This window comes from Phasianus colchicus, chromosome 1 (genome assembly GCF_987193195.1).
Source record: "Phasianus colchicus chromosome 1, bPhaCol1.hap1.1, whole genome shotgun sequence".
Lineage (NCBI taxonomy): Eukaryota > Metazoa > Chordata > Aves > Galliformes > Phasianidae > Phasianus > Phasianus colchicus.
Window position 1 is genome coordinate 144,460,026 of NC_143436.1, and position 19,469 is coordinate 144,479,494.

The 19,469-nt window shown below is 38.4% G+C and overlaps 1 protein-coding gene and 1 long non-coding RNA gene across 9 annotated transcripts in view; one reads left to right on the plus strand and one right to left on the minus strand.

Moving 5' to 3' along the window:
• FGF14 (fibroblast growth factor 14) overlaps positions 1-19,469 on the plus strand; it is a 382,652-nt gene that overhangs the window by 353,260 nt on the left and 9,923 nt on the right. The window lies entirely within an intron of this gene.
• Positions 11,624-19,373, minus strand: LOC116242760 (uncharacterized). The gene is made up of 3 exons (XR_004169813.2): positions 19,259-19,373; positions 12,131-12,280; positions 11,624-11,818 (listed from the first exon to the last, which is right to left on the minus strand). It is a non-coding gene; the product is annotated as an uncharacterized LOC116242760 (long non-coding RNA).

Here is a 19,469-nt window from a genome sequence, read left to right on the forward strand (position 1 = left end):
ATAGCCTTCCTCATACTGAACTGCTTTGAGAAGGGGGTTGGCCCTTCTAAGTTCTCTGTGAACTGAGTTTTTCTGGGACTCTGTGATAACTGCTGCTGGAGCTGAATAAGTTCTAGCAAACCTCCATAGCCAAACAAGCCCCAGGTCCCATGCACTGGCCTAACACACAGCCAATGGCCTGGTACAAGCAGTGAGGCCACCCTTCTCTGTCTCTGCTCTACATATAGGAATCGTAGCTGAGTCTTCCTTTTCTTGACACAAGAAGAGAAGAACTCAATATTTCAGCCTTATCCTCATACATCTTATAAGAGTGAAGGGTTGACTGGGAGATGATGTAGCTTCATTGTTCTTCCTGTTCCATGCAACTCCTGCTATTGAGCTCTTAGCTCTCAGCAATATATGGTAATAAAATAATTCAGCTTATCTCTCCCAGGGCTTTTCTTGTTACCTCTCTGTGTGCACAAGTCTCATTTACTTCTTCAGGAAAATCCCTGGGGAGGATTACAGCTTTTCTTTGCAACTATACTCAGCAGGAATTTACCTCCACAGGTGTTAAATGATATCTTGACCTCACACCAATTTCTGCTATAGGGTTAAATAGAATATTAGGATTCATGGAGGATTCATGGTGCTCAATTGTGTTCATTTTTGGTGCAGATTGGATCAATATTTTTTTCTGTTAAGAAAGATCTGCAGTGATAGAAATTCAGTGCTTGTTGAGTCCCTGTATTTATCTTGACTGAGTAGCTCTAAGCAATTCAGATTGGTGTGTAAAAATACTTTGCCAAAATATTGAAACCAGTTCGTCTCTTTGAGGAATGATGTGGGATTGTTCAGTTGTCTACTTAGCCTGTTTAGAGATGAAACTATGGATGAGATCTTAGGGTTATAAAAAATAATGAATGTGTGATTTCGTAGTTAGAGTGCTGTGCTGTTTTTGTTTTTTTGTGTTTTTTTTTTTATTATTATTATTTTCAGACATAAGTGCCTTTGCAAAATAGATTAGCTTTTTTTTTCTCCATATAGTCTTAGAGATAGAATTGAAACATGATATGATTTAATAAGGAGGCCAGAATACACGGGACACTATAGAAGATGTCAGTTATTTATAATTATAATTCTGACTACATTCCATGTTCATCTAGAGGCAGAGATCATCATGTTTTTGGATGCCTTCACTTCAAGGAAGAGGGACAACTGACTGAATGCAGTTGTTCAGTGAAACTTAGATTTACCTTTGATGGATGAATGCCATGTTTTGAAATAGAAGAAGAAACTCTCTGATTAATACATTATCTCTGAGTGTCTTTTTATATCATGGGTGTATTTAGCTGCTGAGGCATTTAAAATATGAGAGCATAGATCACAGGATCTGAAACACTAAATTGTACAGTAGCATACAGTTTCCTAGGGTGGGTGAGTTTATCTTGGTGTCTACTTACAGAAACTTGTATTGATAAATATCTGGAATGCTTCACCTATCTTCAAATAATTATAATTAATTATAGTTATTCATGTCTTAGTTTCAAAATATGAGTGTCCTCCTAATGTCAAGTACACTAATTAAGGTTATTAATATTTATAAGTGTTTGCACGTTGGGGCAATGGAGAGTTTTTAAGACAGCTGTTTTATTTCATATAAAATAAATGTAACAAGCATTCTCCTGGGTGCTGCAAGGCCTCTCTATTCTTCACAAAGAATTGTTCTGTAAGTAATGTGTCTGCAGCTTCTTTCCCTTAAAACAATTAGAGAGTGCTCAGGAATAGGGATTCAATTGAGGGTATCCAAATCAGTAATTGAATATTCCTGATTTTCATTTTAATAAAATAAATTACAGCTCATAACATTTTATGTTGCAGTATGTAATTTCATAAATGAGAGCCATAAATATTAAATTTTTTTAAAAAAAAAACCAAACACATTGATGATTATAAGTGATTCAAGTGTACTTTTACTTTGCTTTGAAATATGTCCACTGTTGCTGTTCTGCTCTTTGGCTCTGAGGATTGACTCCTGGCAGAGGTTTAAGCCAGTCACAAGAATGTTCGTGCCATTAGAACAGAGAAGATTATGCTAATATTGTAGTTTTTGAATGGTGTTTAGTTTTTCATTTAAAAATCCGTAAAAAAATAATATTATTAAAGAATTCCTCCCATTTTGTACATTTATTTCTGTTGTTCTGTCAAAACAGTGAATTAACAGTAAAGGAAAATATGCTTCATGAAGAATGTGAAAGCTTATTTGCTTTTAACTTGATAATACCTACAGAATGTCCTTACCTTGAGTTTTAAACAAGAACAGACATAGGAGAAAAAAAAAAAAAAGAAAAAAAAAGTGTTAAAAGATGTAAAAATGCAGTTGCTCAGGGGCATGATTTTAGATAATAAAACTAATAAAATCATGATAAAGAAATGACCGCTATAATAAAAGCCTTTGTATCTTCTGTATTTCAGTGAAGGGAGAAAGATTCAATCCTAATGTTCAGAAACCATGCTGTGACCCAATCAGGACGAGTGTCCTTCACCCACTTACCCACTCCATTGGAAAACCAAAATAGAATCATACAATATCCTGAGTTGGAAGAAATCCACAGGGATCAATGGAGTCCAATTCCTGGCCCCACACAGGACCAACAAAAACTAAACTAAACCCTATGTCTGAGAGCACTGCTCAAACGCACCATGAACTCCAGCACTTGGGGCAATGCCCATTGCCCTTGGGCACCTATTCCATGCCCTCTGTCCTCTGGTGCAGAACCTTTCCCTAACACCAACTTGACCCTTACCTGATGCAGGTCCTTGTCTTTTCTTTGTGTCCTATCACTGTCACCCCAGCTAAGAAATATATGATGTTTAGCCTCTGTTACATCTCATCTACTTATCTAGGAGGCTTATGTTGCTTATGTTACAGCTTACTGCTGTTAGGCTCTATGGCAATGGAGATCCCAAAATGTAAGCCTGGATGTACGCCATCCAGAAGGCATCAGGAGAAATGGCCACATCCTTCCTGTCATTGCAACCAGCCACAGCCTCCAGTGTTCCCTGCCCCAGGCTCCACACCCCTGGCAGAAGCCAGACTGGTGCTGGAGAAACGATCTTGTGGCAGTCCCATAATGACCTCATAGTATGGCCTGCTTTTGATTACACTTGAGGCCATATCTGACTAAACTGGTTGATATTTGGTGAAGTTTCTGGCCAGGTGCACCTGTGTAGTTACTCCCTTAATCTCAATCTAAAAATTAGATTTAACTAAAGAGAACAACCCACCTTCTTTTTAAAAAGCAGATGTGCTTTTATTAGCTATGCAGAACTAATTAAAATGTTAATTTTTAACCCCCATTGAGAACCAAAAGTATTTTTATATCAGTTTTTCAATCAGTGTAGTAATTCAAAAATTTTATCTCTGCCTTGTAATCCAATGTAAATTAGGTAGGAGTCAGGCTTCCATTTAACAGATACACATCCTGAGACACCAAACAGCTCTTTGGGGAAAGGCATGCCAACTGCAGGTGGTGCACAAGTCATGAGCGTCAGGCGAAAGACAGACACTGTGTGAGTAGAGAAGGCATCAATTTTTTTTGTTATTATTGATAAGAGCAAGTAATGAAATAACTGCAATAGCATTCTGAAGGCAGAGGTAGGGTAGGAAAAAAAAAAAAAAAAGCTTTTTTCCCCCCTTTTTTTTTGTAAGCATGAATCCATTTATTTAATTTTAGTTTCTAAAATAGCTTTGTTAAAATGAATTGATCAGTTAAGGCCATAGCAGGATGGTGCTGCTCTAGAACAAATTCTCTTCTCATTAGAGAGCTTTGAAGAAGTGATTTGGATGTATGGAGCTGAATACTGGCTTCAGCATGCTGGAAACAATGATGGCAATGCTGGAATAAGCAAAGTTAGTGCCAGATGAGTCCCACGAATACTCACACAGCAACAGAAAGTCTGCAAGTTTGTGAGGATTTACTGAATCAAAATGAGGCTAAAGATGACAGTTTTCTAGATAGCATCCTTACCAGTGACAAGACACAATGTCACCAGTACGAGCCAGAGTCAAAACAGAAGTTCACGGAGTGGCAATATGTGAATGTCCCATAGAAGAAAAAGTGCAAGATGCAGCCGTCAGCATGTAAAGTCATGTGCATTGTCTTTTGGGATAAGAAAGGCATGATCTTTCAGCGTTTCTTGGAACCTGGACAAACTATCAATTCTGACTGCTGCATAGTGACAGTGACTAAGCTGAAAGCTTGAACTTCAGATTCACACCAGAGAAGAATACAGCCTATCTCTTGCAGCACCAGGTCTCATACACGTCTGAAGACAATGGAGTACACTGCCAATCTTGGATGGACCGTCCTACCACACCCACTATATAGTCTGATTTGGTGCCTTCTGATTTCCATTTGTTTACAACAATGAAAGATGGATTGCATGGGCAACATTTTTCTAGCAGCAATACAATCATAGCAGCTATAAAATAGTGGGTCACCTCAACTGGTGCAGATTTTTAAAACTGTGGCAGGCTCTTGTTCAACACTGGCGTAAAAAAACAATGCATAGCTAATGGTGGTGATTATGTTGAAAAATAGTGTTTTGTAGCTCAGAATTTGTTCTATCGAATAGTGTTATTGTGCTCTTTGTTGTAGTTTCAGTGAAAATAAATAGTAGGCATTACTTTCAGAGTGACCTATGTAAGTGAGCCACTGGAATATCTGTATTGCTTTTTTTCTGAATTTCTATAATCACATCAAACTTTGTCCCAAGACTACTCCATTTGTTTGTACTGGTGTTCCCAGATTATTTCCTGACCTTTTTTTTTTTTTTTTTTTTAAATCTATTTATCTGTATGCTCTCCTGCTTGCAAGTTTTGCCCTCCATACTCATTTTGTAGGCTGTCTTTTTCTAAAGCACTCACTTTGTTAAAACACCAGCAGAAAAGCTTTTCCCTGCCATGCTTCATAGATTTGAAGGTTGGTTCTGACCCACAGTAGATTTGAATTTTTTCTGTGTATCCATTTATGTGGGAGTTAGATAGTGAAGTATCCAGGTCTGTGTTCAGCGTTGCTCACTATGTGTGGACAAAACAGTGCTGGGATCGCAGTAGGAACCTGTGGTCAAATTGGACCCTGTCCACTTCTGGGGCTTTCTGAGAAGACGCACCATAGGCAAAATCTTAACTGGCTTGAAAAACAGGATAGAATTTTTGAGCTTGGGGAAGATTGTTTGTGAGCACATTTTCATTGCATATTTTGGGTAACTAAATGCTTGACCTGATTTTCAGAAGGGGTGAGCATGCTGAGAGTAGAACTGTGTGCTGCACAGCTGAATGTGTGGCCTCAAGTTGTCCCTGCTAAACAGGAACTCCAACATCGAAGACTCCAAAAATGTTTGCTTTAAGCTCAGTTTCCCTGGTATTGTGAGATATAAAATGTACTCAAAGGGTTTTTTTCAACTTCTTTATTGGAAGTGGTGAGTGGATCAACTAGTACAGACCTCTGAAGATACATATAAACATGATAAAAAAATGTCAAAAAAAAAAAGAAAACTTTTTGTTTGCCTTCTTTTTGTGAAATACCAGATTTATTTTTGGTGTAAATCATACACAGTGTAAACAGTGTGTTCTTCTGATTGCAGGGATTGAGAACTTCAGCAGAACCTGTGAACGTGATTCACAGTGGCTGTTTTTTCATTACTGATCTTGTGTAAGGAGATAAGAGAAACGAAGCTTATTCTTCAAAACTTGATACAAGCATAGGCGGATATATCCAAAGCTTCCAATTTTGTATTTGCTGGTGGCGCTGTGCTAATGGCTCCATTTTTTCCATGGCAGAGTTTGATTTGCAGGCTGGAAGTTTTTGCGAAGCAGCAGAGCCACCACACCTGCAAAACCAGCATGCAGCAGAGCATCCCAACAGTGTAAAACTTGGTCAAAGGTCAAGGAGTGGAGGAGGACTTTTCTTTCTCTGTGGAGCTCCCAGTACAGGAAAGAAGTAGAGCTGTTGTAGAGGGTCCAAAGGAGGTCCACAAAGATGATTAGAGGTATGGAGCACCTCCCCTACAAAGACAGGCTGAGGGAGCGGGGCTGGAGAAGAGAAGGCTGTGAGGAGCCCTCATTGCAGCCTTCCACTATTTAAAAGGGGATTATAAAAAGGAGGGAAATCAACTTTTTACTCTGGTAGATAGTGATAGTGAAGGGAGAATAGTTTTAAGCTTAAAGAGGGAAGATTTAGATTAGACATCAGGGAAGAGTTCTTCACAAAGAGAGTGGTGAGGTACTGGAACAGGCTGCCTGGAAGGGTTGTAGATGTTCTGTCCCTGCAGGTGTTCAAGACCTTGTTGGATGGGGACCTGGGCAACATGGTCTAGTGCCAGATCTGGAGGTTGGTGACCCTGCCTGTTTCAGGGCGGTTGGAACTTGGTGATTCTTAGGGTTCCTTCAAACCCAAGCCACTCTATGATTCTGTGATTCTGTGACTCTGTGACAAGGAACTTCTCAACCTCTTATCCACAGCCAAAATGCCTCCCCTGCCCTTGAGATTTATCAAGTGTACAGATCCTGCAAGATGATGCATGAGGAAGGATGACCAGGTCATAAATGCCAGAGAAGCTACATTGCTGCCTCAGTTTTGATGCAGTTCTCACTCTCTATGAGCAAACTTTATCTCTTTACTGTTATTTTCCCATACCTGTATACTCAGTTCAATGTAGAAATCAGACATTTGAGCAGAGTAATAGGTAACAGTCCCTAAGCTCAGTGCTCTTCTTCAGTAGCTATCAAAAATCCTTCCAGAGGAGTCAAAGTGGCATGGACAAAGTCCTTAGGAAGTACCACTAATGACAGGTTGAAAATCAAAGAAGAAAAAAGAAAACAAGGCAGCCTAACACAGAAAATAGTTAGGAAAATCTTTCACATTTTTTGCAGTAAAAGTTCCCTTTCTTTGCCCATTCTCATTATTCTTCCAAAAAATCACTTTTTTTATAATGCCTTTTAAAATCTGCCTATGTTCTGTCCTTGCCTTAGCACTTGGAGATTCTGGATGCATCAAAATACTGCTCATGCAGTCTTTGTTTCACTGTGGAAACAGCCTCTTCTTTGGCCTCCTCCTCGTTATGAGGGTCATGTATGTGCTTCAGAGGCCACAGGCAGAGATGTGGAAGGGCAGCTATACTTCTGGGGCCACTGTGAGGCACCACAGATGAGATCAGCTGTGACACTCATTAAGTCTCACCAGCCCCCACTCCAGTGGAAAAATCCCATCTATTGCCTCATCCGCAGACTGGAGTGGAGCTCATGTGTTTAGAGCTCTGAGCTAAAGGCTACTGCAATATTCAATGCGTTATGGCTACAAACAGAAGAATTTTATTTAGTGGGGGAAAAATAGTACTGAATGACATCTTGTTTCATATTTTCTTCAAATGAAAAATCTATTTCAAATTGATCTAAAAGAAATTTTTGAAATAGGTAAATGATTCCACTTTTCTCTGGTCCTTTTCTTTTTTTTTTTTTTTTTTTTCCCCATATAGTGAAATATTCTTTAGACTTATAGATGTGAGGTTTCTCCATCACCCACATTCCCTAAAGAGATGCAAATTCTTTTGTGAAAACTGTTCAGCTGATCCAATGTCTCTTTTTTTGGGTTGTTTGTTTTAAATTTTATTTTTCTGAAGGTATTTTTGAAAATCATGATTTGCAAGAAATTATGAGCAGCAAGGATGAATTTGTCTGTTGACTGTTCAAAAGTGGCAGTATTGGGAATTTGGGGGAGAAGCAGACAAAAAACAAAAACAAAACCAAAACAAAACAAAACACATTTACCTCTATTATTTCTGCATTTATAGAAGATGGAGGACAAAATTTAGTTGTGATGAGTACTGAAAAATAGAATCCTGTACACAGGCTTTGCTGAGAATGCTTGGTTCTGTCTGGACTGTCTGCAAAGGGTAGACACTAAAAGAAAATTGTACAAATTGCACAGAAATGTATCTCTATGCAACAGTGTTTTATCTGCATGGTTGCTTAAAATAAATTGGAATTTCTGAACTAATGTAATTGATTTTAATTGGCCTTTGTAAAAATAGTGTTGCCATTCATGTCATAAATTCCTCATATGTCTACCTCTCATGAATTTTTGATATCTCTTTGGCATAGACCCCGGTGCACTGTTCTGCTCAGCCTAACACTACACAGATATAGCACAAAGCAATTTATTTCGTAAAATTAGTACTGTTTAAGCATTGTTTAAGCATCAAAACCACAAAGTCTTCAGGTTGGCTTATTCTGCACCTAGGATGGTGTCATGTAGGAACAAAAGGATCATTCAGATTCAGCACTCATTTGGTTTTCTGTCTCTATACTGAAACTGTAAAATGTACAAACAATCAGTTAGTGCCAAAATATAAATATTAAATTTGGCAGGAATAACAGACTACTGGAATCTGAATTAGTTTCCTGTAAAATAAATAAATAACATCTTTAAATCTTCAATTCCAAAAAGTCACAAAACCCTAGAACTGTCAAGATATAGAATAGAAGGCATTTAGAGTGTAGAAGGGGAGACAGAGCAATAATATTAATGTGAAACTGTTCTATGGAGTTGTCAGCAAGCGTATGAAAGCATACAAGTTTTATAAACTAATTCTTTGGAGAGAGAGACCCTTTTTGATTAAAGGCCACAGAATCATAGCTTTTATCTTTTCAGTAAAATTAATTAAGGAAGATTTGTGCATAAAAATTACGGAAAAACAGCTCCCACTTCTTATAAAATGTTTTCTGGTTAATAGCTAACAACAAAAAAAAAAGATAGGAATAAGAGAGAGGTATGGTTTCATCTATTTTAAGAAAGCATATGATACAGTGCTTTTGGGGCACAGAGGGAAGGGAACAAAAAAAACCACCTGGAAATATGGATAAAACTGAAGATAATAGAGTGGTGTGTTTATAACTCAAAAGATAGGAAGTGTCAATCAGAAGTCAAACTTTTGCCTTGCTTGATGTCATTTTAAGGCCACAGTAAACAGATACACTCCGCAATGTATGTGAGCATGAAAATAGATGTAAAAAATGTTGTGACATTTACAGGAAAATAGAGTTCATATGGCCCGTAACAATGTTTTTAATATACTGATGTTTTGATTATTGTGGGAGAAGGAGAAAATACTTTTCAAAAGGCTCTTGAAAGACTTGAAGGAAATGAACAACAAAGGAACTTTGATTGACAAATACAAAAAGGACAGAAAGAACCACAACCAAGGAGACTCAGCTGTACAAAAGTGCAGCCAGTGCTTGACAATGTGATGGTAGTCAGTAAATTAGTCTGCATATTTAGGAAAAGTTATTACAAAGACAGTTGTGATGGAGGAATTAAAGTGTGGTCTAGTGGTGGGACACCATTTGCTTTTCCTTGAGAATATATACACATATTTTTAGTGTCACCTTTCTCTCAAAATAGCAAGACATTTTTCTTCTGTTTTTTTGTTTGTTTGTTTTTGTTTTTGTCATCATTTTGCTTTGCTTGTTTTGGCTTTCGTAATGTCTGTGAGACCCTGTGAGAAAGGACAGAAGACAGCCAGATGTATTAGCAACAAGGCAGTTTAAAATAACAAGCAGGGAGGAATGGCATAAAGTAGTATCATCTGAAAAACAAATACAGAAAAATTTGGTGAACCTATGGGCAATTAATCTAAAAATATATCTCTGTTTCCTTTGGTTACTACAGTAAAGCTAGGAATCATGTTTTTAGGGTGAGATGTGAGTGTCCTGTATTTTGAATTTTCCTGCTGGTGCAGAAGCCAACAGGTTAGCATAAATCATGAGGAGAATGTTTTGGCCACAAGATGTTACACTTTGACAATAAGCACATGCTTGAGCATATTCTCACTATCCTGGCTAAAGAGAAAACAGAAGTTTTAGTACAGGTAATAGCACAGAAGCTCTTCAGGTAAATTGATAGGCATGAAAAAAAAGTGTGAAGGAAAGTTGTCAATGTTATCAGGAAACTCTGGTGTTGGAAGAGCCAGGAGCTATCTGATAAATTTGTACCTATAACCCACAGTTAAAATAACTGCTCTCTGGCTACTGATATCAAAGTAACTTAAGAGGCATCACCACACATCAGAGGAGAATAACTTGCTCAATTTCACCCTATTTCCAGATTTTCTAAATTACAAACAACAGTGTTTGTTTGCAGTGTGGCTTGATGTATAGTTTTCTTGTGAAAGAGAAATATGAAAACTGTCCTCAGTTTTGGTGAAGCCAGAGAAGAATGGTTTCCAATGGACTTGGAACTCAGAATGCCTGATGTTTTCATTCTCATGCTTTATGCATCACTAGGCTATTTTTAAGACATAAAACCAGTAATTTATTTCCATCCAGGACTCGTGCTTCTTATAAGTGATCTAGTAGGGAACACCTTTATTTGTGCACTCACTGTGTTTTCTCTGCCAGTTGAAGGTGTGTTACAAATAGATTTACTCTTCTGAGTAGATTATAATTTTGACCCTGATCCCTTGCCTTGAATTGTTTTTATATACACAGTTCAGTGGCGATATATGTTTTCTAGATCAATTTATCTTTTCAGCTAGCCACTCAAGCCAAAAGAAAATGTATTCTTAATGTCATGTTCATTTCTCAGGAACACAGACGATGTAAATTCATTTTCAAGTAGTAGTAAAGACAACCATAGGCTTGTATAAAATCTCATTGTTTCCTTGAAACATATTCACCACAGCTGAGCTTCTTTGCAAAATCTGTAGTGTGTGTGGCACTGTATAATGAATTCTGTTGGAAAACAACACAGTGTAGAGGAGGGATACAAAAGTGGATGTAGGGAAGACACAAAAACTCCCTTTAGAGTTTTGTAGATGCCAAAGAAAGAAGTTATTCTTTTTTCCCTTTTGTACTCAGGTTAGTAGATTGGAAGAGTTAAAAGTTAGAAATGCGTATATCTCTTCTTATAGTTCAGGATTCTTTATGACGAGATTAAAAGCACTCTAAGATCAATATGTTGTTACCCATTCAATATTAAGTTCGATTTTCTACAGAACAGTTATAAGAATGTGCTGTAACAGACAATGAGGTGGAGGCTTGAGAGCAAACTTCTAACTGATGTCATTGGAGATAGTCAAATTTCTAAAACCTTGAGCAAATAGTAGCATTGATTACCACTTGTACCATTGATTGCCAGCAGTTATTTCTTTAAATCTTGCTTTGTTTGTTGTTGTTATGAATGCCATTTAGACAACTATGTCCTTTTTTTTTTTTCTTCAAATCTACAGCATATGTTGCAACCCTGAAACAAATAAAAAGCACTAATCCTTTGCTACCATTCTGATTTTTATCCTTTTATGATTTTTGCCTGACTCTATACATTCACATTGTTCATAATCAGCCTTCATAAGCTTGTTGCTAAAAGAGGAATTTTATCAGAGCGTCAGGATGTATTCATAATCATCCTGCTGTTACCCATCCAGAACAAAAACAAGCATCACTGCTGGGTGTATGTTACGAGTTGCATATAATCATCTCCTATTTAATGAGGTACATTAAATTTCTGCTTTTTAAACATGTATTGATATATACTAAAGTGTCTAAATTGTTTCTTTTCACCACTTCTGACTGGTTAACAGCATGATGCCATTCCAAAAATACCTTTTAGTGGCTGACATTTTATTTCCCATTAACTGTTAAGTTAAAACAGGAGATAGAATGGATTTTATTTTGTCTTTGGTATTGATTCACTGTGCAGCTTTTGAATGTTTGTCTCTGAATCTCTGCACTTTAACGTTCTTCTAAAAATGGATGCTTGAAATAACAGCTATGTAGATGCTGTGAAAATTGAATAAGAACAGGAAAATATTTTTTAGATCTCTAAATGAAGTATATTAAGGGAAAACAGATATTTTCTTCTATTAGTGAAAATGCATGAGATACGTATATATATATAAATATTTTCTGAAGTTTAACTGCAAAATATTAGCAAGAAAAACAGGATTTTTTGTTTGTATTCATTTGTGATCTAGTTAAAGATAGAAAACTTCACTCCTATGGTACTTTTTCTGTGTGAGACACAGCTACAGTGAAAGAGGCTGTTCTGCTGGACAGCTCCTAAATATGTATTTAGGAGAAAAATATACATACTTTACATAACAAGAGTTAAGTAGCAAACATCTGAGGAAGTTGTCTCTTTGCCTCCAAGCCTTCAGTGGGCAGCTGCAGAATGGCTTTGTCTCCTCAAGTAGAGTTTTCTCTGGGCCTGCTTCTCTCATTGTCCTTACAGACGTAAAAAATCTGAAAGGATGACAAAGGAGCATCAGCAAGAAACTCATACAATTGTCCTCAGCTAATTGACTTGTACTCGTGCTGTCCACTATCTTTTAAAAATGCTGATTCTTTAATCATGGAATAATTAATGCATTGAGCGATCATAAAAAGAAGACTACAAGCAGAAAAACAATTTCACAACTGTAAAGAAAAAGAAATAAATTAAAATCAGTACAGTAAAGTAGGCCACTTCATATAATTTGAGTGTTCTTGCAACTTTTTCTAGCTCCTCAGCCTGTAAATTACACCCATTTAAAACTTTCATAAATTCACACATCTTTTGGAAGGAACACATAGAACTGAAAGATTCTGAAGTATATCTTACAAAACACCTCAGAATTTGCTCATCTATTTATGTTTACTTTGGAGATACTTATGGAATCATCATAATATCATACTTGAGAAGGTAGACTATGTATATGAAAATGTACTGCCCAGTGACATTACACAACAGTAGACAATTAATGTTGATAATATACTAGTCAAGCAATGGCTGAAACTAGAATCAGATTGCTTTATCCAGCCTTATGGTATATTGCAGAACAGCAGAGATTTCATTAATGGGAACAATAGGGAAACAATTATCCTCCTTGGGAATTTTTTTGGTACTTGGTTCTTATAAAATTCTGCATGTTTTCATGATGATTTATATCATTTGAGTTGTTTGAGATAAGGTTTGAGGTGTCTGGATAAAATTATTTCAAAACCTGGGGAAAGACAAGTTGGTTTATTTATGCTCTTCTCTGAAATATTCTGTAACAGCAGAAGAAAATATTCCCTACAATGCGCACAATTTCTTTTAGTCATGACTGGGAGTGTGTGTCTGTCTTACTTATACTGGATTTCTGTAATCACAGATGCTGTACAGGAGATAAAATATGTCTTTTTGTGTTGATACAACAAGGAGTAATGGCTGGTGTTTAAGCTGAAACCTTAAAGATTTTTACTCCAAATTTAAATTTTGAAGGAAGGTAGGTGCTGAGGATTATGCAGGGAGAAGATTACACTCTTGGAAAAAGAAAGAAGATATTTCACTAGTGCAAGGATTCTGGCTGCATGTTCTTCAAAGCCAAGGTTGTTCTCAAGAAAGAGAGTAGACATTTCTGTGAAAGTTCAGAGCAGAACTGAAGCAGAAAGATAATGTTGCCTCACACTTTCTATGTCTGTGGGGATGAAGGAGGATGCTGTGTTTGGCCACATGCTATAGTGTGTGATAGCTGTGGGTGGGCTGCAGCCCATTATAAACAGATATTTACTAATTTGGTTTATCATTAGTTTTCATTTTGCTTCTCTTATTCAAGTGAGGCAACACTTTTTTATCAGTTCTCTTGAAGTATTCAATTTTTGGCATATAGACACCAAAAATTAATTAGCATTAATTTTTGAGGGTGCTCCCCTAAATGTCCTTTCAGATATATTTGAATTTTAACAACCTTTTCTCGCTTACTTTTAATTTGAGATTCATGATTCAGATCTGCATTATGGGCTTCATTTCAAAAACATTAGTTCACTTTTGAAGTCAAACTGTACAACTTTAAATAACATGTAACAGAAGAACTTACATCAAGAAAACCTTGTTCTATTTCATCCATATCTGAGTTGACGACTCTGAAATGTAGGTATCAATCAAAAGAATGTAAATATCTTAGCACTGCTTGTGATATAATATTAATTCTATGCGGATGGGGAGACGAGAGATAGAGAGTTCTATTGGTCTCTATAAGTAGGAAGTGGAGATCATTCTTCAAGTTATTATTTAAAATACACTTTTATCTGACATCATTGTTTAGTCTTGCAAGTAGTAAGTTTATGAAATTAATGGCCATGTGCAATGTATTGCATACAAGACATTATTGCCTGTAATCAATGATATTTTAATACAATCATCACTACTGGTCATAAGCAAAACAATTTCTTTGTTATGAAACAGGGAAGTCTTTGTAATCCAAACTGCTTTGCTTTCTGTTCCAATCTGGACAGAAGATGAAGCCAAATTCAGGCTGCAATCAATACCATCTTTAACACACAGAAAGTTTTGCTAGTCTGTGCATGCTATGGGCCTGTTCCTTGTGGCCTTATTGTAGAAACTCATGAATGTAGATGAATAATAGAACTGTTATGTTACTAATATTACCAATCATACCGCTGCTTAATTAGAATGCCAGTTCACAGAATCATAAAATCATAGAATGTCTTAGCTTGAAGCAGAAATTAAAGATCATCTAGTTCCAGTGCCCCTGCTATGGGCAGAGCTGCTAACCATTCATAGAGTCATAGAATCATAGAATCACAAGGTTGGAAACCTAGTGTGGAAATCTAGTCCAACCGTCTTCACATTACCACTGCTACCACAAGCTACTAAATCAGATCTCACAGCGCCTTATCCAGATGCCACTTGAACACCTCCAGGGACGGTGACTCCACCACCTCCCTGGGCAGGCCATTCCAGTGCCTGACCACTCTCTGAGAGAAAAAGTTCTTCCTTAAGTAAGTCTAACCTAAATCTCCTCTGGTACAACTTGTGGCCATTTCCTCAGGTCCTGTTCGTTGCCTGGGAGAAAAGGCCAAACCCCACTTCACCACAACCTCCCTTCAGGAAGTTGTAGAGTGCAATGAGGTCTCCCCTGAGCCTCCTCTTCTCCAGACTAAACAATCCCACCTCCCTCAGCCGCTCCTCATAAGACTTGTGCTCCAGACCCCTCACCAGTTTCGTTCCCCTTCTCTGGACATGCTCCAGGGCCTCAATGTCTTTCCTGTAGTGAGGGGCCCAAAACTGAACACAGTACTCAAGATGTGGCTTCACCAGTGCTGAGTAGAGGGGGATGATCACCTCCCTGCTCCTGCTGGCCACACTATTTCCAGGATGCCGCTGGCCCTTTTGGCCACCTGGGCACAGTCGGTTCATGTTCAGCGAAGCATCAACCAACACCCCCAGGTCCCTTTCCTCTTCACAGTCATTCAGCCACTCGTCCCTGGGCCTATAATGCTGCATGGGGCTGCATGGGGACCCAGCACTTGGCCTTGTTGAACCTCATTCCATTCACCCCAGCCCAGTGATTCAGCTTATCTAAGTCCCTCTGAAGGGCCTCCCTACCCTCAGGCAGATCCACACCACCTCCCAACTTGGTGTCATCTGCAAATTTACTGACGGTACGCTCAATCCCCTCGTCTAGGTCATCAATAAAGATATTAAACAAGATAGGCCCCAGTACCGACCCCTGGAGGACACCACTTGAAACAGGTCGCCAGTTGGACTTAACTGCATTAACCATCACCCGCTGGGCACAGCCCTCTAGCCAGTTTCTTACCCAAAGGAGTATGTACCTGTCCAGGCCACGGGCAGCCAGTTTCCCCAGAAGAAGCCTGTGAGAGACCATGTCAAAGGCTTTGCTGAAGTCTAGGTAGACTACATCTACAGCCTTTCCCTCATCTACAAGTCTAGTCACCCAGTTATAGAAGGAGATGAGGTTGGTCAAGCACAACCTGCCTCTCATGAACCCATGCTGGCTGGGCCTGATTCTATCAGGCTGCCCAGGATCTCATCCAACCTAGCCTTGAATGTTTCCAGAGATGGGGCATCCACAACATCTCTAAGCAACCTGTTCCAATGCCACATCACCCTCTGAGTAAAAGATTTCTTCCTAATGTCTAACCTAAATCTCCCCTCTTTTAGTTTAAAACCCTTCCCACTTGTCCTATCACTACCAGACAGAGCAAAAAGTCAGTCTCCCTCCTTTTTTGTAAGCTCCCTTCAAGTACTGGAAGACTGCAATGAAGTCCACAAATTCTCCATCTGTTCATGCTTGTTTTTCAGGGGCAGCTCTTCACAATTAATCCACTTCTTAACATGGAGAGCATCTCCTCCACGTTTTTACCTTACCCATCCCTTAGCCCTCAGTCATGGCATTTCAGTTATGTGAGTCATCCCTCCTTGTTTCCATGATAGCAACAAGATTGTAGTTTTCAAACTGCACCACAGTTTCCAATTCCTCCTGCTTATCTCCCATGCTGCATGCGTTGGTATAGGCACTTCAGTTGGGCTTTTGGCCACCTTGCCTTCTTGGAGGAGCACTCCCAAAAACCTCTGGGAAAAATCTGAGGTTTTCGCCCACTGTTTCTAAGTGTTAATATTTGCAAGAACATTGATTTACATTACTTTTCACCTAAATTTAGTTGGAAGTTGTGGGGTTCTTTTTTGTTATGTTTTTGCTTTTTTAAAGAAAGCAGTGCTAGTCACACAGATGGGTCTTTTAGAAATCCAAGATGGGAGACAGGAATTATAGATAAAGACTTTTGTCTTTACTGCACTATCAATGATTCTTTAATCAGCAGGATCATTGTTTCTTTTCTTCAAGATATCAAGTTTGTGTTGCTTTACTTAAATAGATAAATCCACGTATTAGGAATTTTACAGAGAACAGAAGCAACCCTAGCTCTGAAAACCCATCATTGGAGTTCTCTGTTCTACTCTGTTAGAATATGTTAAGGAAATTTTCTGCCTAAAGACTGAAATGTGTGTGCACAGACTTCTGAGCATTTGCTTCTTTCATGGTATGCTTGTGAGATTGGCAGGTTCAGCTATTACTGCCTTTTATTTTGAAGCTTTTTTAGTAATAGTGCTGCAAAGTTCACAGTGCAGTATCTAAAGTCTCCTGGAGTGTTCCCATTCCTCAATATCTTGCTCTGTTAGTTTGCACTTAGAAAATTCTGCCAACTTTACTTGCTGTTGTTGCTATGTTTAAAACTAAGTGTGTATTAGGGAACTTTCAGGACCAGATCAGCAGCATCTTCTAAAATACAGAGAATGTTTTTTCAATTTATCTTTTATCAAGAAAGTATCTAACCATACACTGCTGGAGTTTCAGCCATTTGAAGAGGAGATCTTGAATAAGATGATTTTGAACTGTATGTCTTGGCCAGCTTAAGAGCTGGAAAAATTTGGTGGTATTGATGGGGTTTCCTGAGCAGCTCTTTTATTCTCTTATATAAACATCTGTCAAATAGACATCTTGCATGACAGCCTAACTCATCTAATTCAATGTTTAGAAAGTCGGAGACATACCAATGCAGGTATTTTCCAATTCTCATAAGCAGGTGAAGCCTCCAAATCTCATCATTCTTGTTGTATGAACGTGTCCATGGCTTGGCTTTATACCCTTCTACAGTACTGCAACTGTGGTCTGGGGTATCATCATTTCACACCTTGGTTAATCCAGTGTCTTCCCCTCCTTCACTGATAAATTCAACACCACCCCCACTGTTTCACTTCAGAAGGCTGCTACAAAGTACAGTTCCCAGCTTCAATATTTTAGCTGTATTTCTCTTCTCTGTTGAATGCCTTCTCCTCATTAAACACAGTCTGCTTCTCTTTAATTTTAAGGTCCTTCTTCATGAGTCATTTCCAACCTTATTATCTGCTATCAAAATGTCACTTCCTCCTCTAACACTGCCCAAAATACCTCTGTGTATACTCTGTGCTGCTTTTCTCATTTTGCAGAAGTTTGCCATAAGCATCTGCAAAACTAGTGTTGTCTTTCTCCAGTCTCTCATTTGTCATCCTTCTTACCAAAAATGTCTGATAACCCAATAATAGTATACTGAAATCATTTTGGGGATGTTTTTTTCACTTATATCCTGTATTTGTATGAATGGTAAGCTGTTCCCATCGGGCAGATCTGTACTTTCAAAGCACTGATGTCTTGTTTCACTACCCTGACTTAAAAGTGCAAATAATAGGTAGGATTAAAACAGGATTAAAACTGGTATTGAGTTCTGAAAAATATCACTAATCAGGATTTTTTATTGTGCTTGATTAGACTGGCTGTTTCTCACCTGGCAACCTCTTTGAGTTTGTCTTACTGCTGTGTTTTCTGCTTAGCACCACGGAGCAACTCATTCCACCTGCAGCTGTGCTTTTGCTGTTGTCCAAGTCCAATTGTGCCCACCTTCAAGAGTATCCAATACCTCCCTGTTTGCTTCTGGCTACAATTCAGGAGGTGAACTGCTGGGTATATCTTCTATGGCTGTAACTAGAATGATACCCTCATTTCCTGTATTTCAGTGTAAAAAGCTAATCTAATAATGGTTGTAGGTTCAGGATGGACAACTTTCATAGGAGTCCATTTCCCCCATTTCCTTGTGGCTTCTTAGACAACTGTAATTGAGCCAGGGACTGATGTTGTCCCTCATTGTGTTTACTGGAAAGTTACATTTTGTTCAGGCCTGTCAATTTGTTATTGATTTACATATTGAACATACATATGGATCAAAATTGCAGAAGGTGTTCATGTAATTATTAAATAATATCTCAAAGCTGTATGGCTGGCTCATGTTAGGTTTTAATTCTTAACTCTGTGGTTCATGGCATGGGTGTCTTGTCCATAGCTATATAATTATTTCTTCTTGCTGACTGCTGTAATAGAAAAAGCTATGCTTTGTGGGATTTGTTTTTCACAGAATCACAGAATCATAGAATGTTTGGATTGGAGGGGACCTTTAAGATCCTCCGATTCCAACCCCCCTGCTATAGCAGGGACACCTTCCACTGGACCATCCAGCCTGGCCACCTCCAGGGAGCGGGCATCTTCTACAACTCCTCCACTGTCTCACACCACCCTCACAGTGAAGAATGAGTGACTTTATATATATATATATATGTATGTATGTGTATATATATATATTTCTTTTTAAGAAAGAAAATTCACAGTATTCACAGAATCATAGAATCATTACGGTTGGAAAATGCTTCTAAGATCATCTAGCTCAACCATCCATCTAACACCAATATTGCTCACTAAATCATACTCTTTTGCACCACATCTACACATTTTTTGGAAATCTCCAGGGATGATGACTCAACCACCTCCCTGGATGTCCCATTGCAGTGTCTGATAACTCTTTCAGAGAAATTGTTTTTCTTAATATCCAACCCGAGCCAATCCTCACCTCACCACAACCTCCTTTCACATAGTTGTAGAGGACAAGTCTAGGTACCTAGGTAGTCTTGGGATAGTCTTGGTAGATTTTATCAGCAGCTTTTCCCTCATCCACCAGGTGGGTCACCCAGTCATAGGAGATGAGGTTGGTCAAGAAGGACCTACCCTTCATGAGCCCATAATGGATGGGCCTGATCCCCTGGTTGTCCTGCAGATGCCTT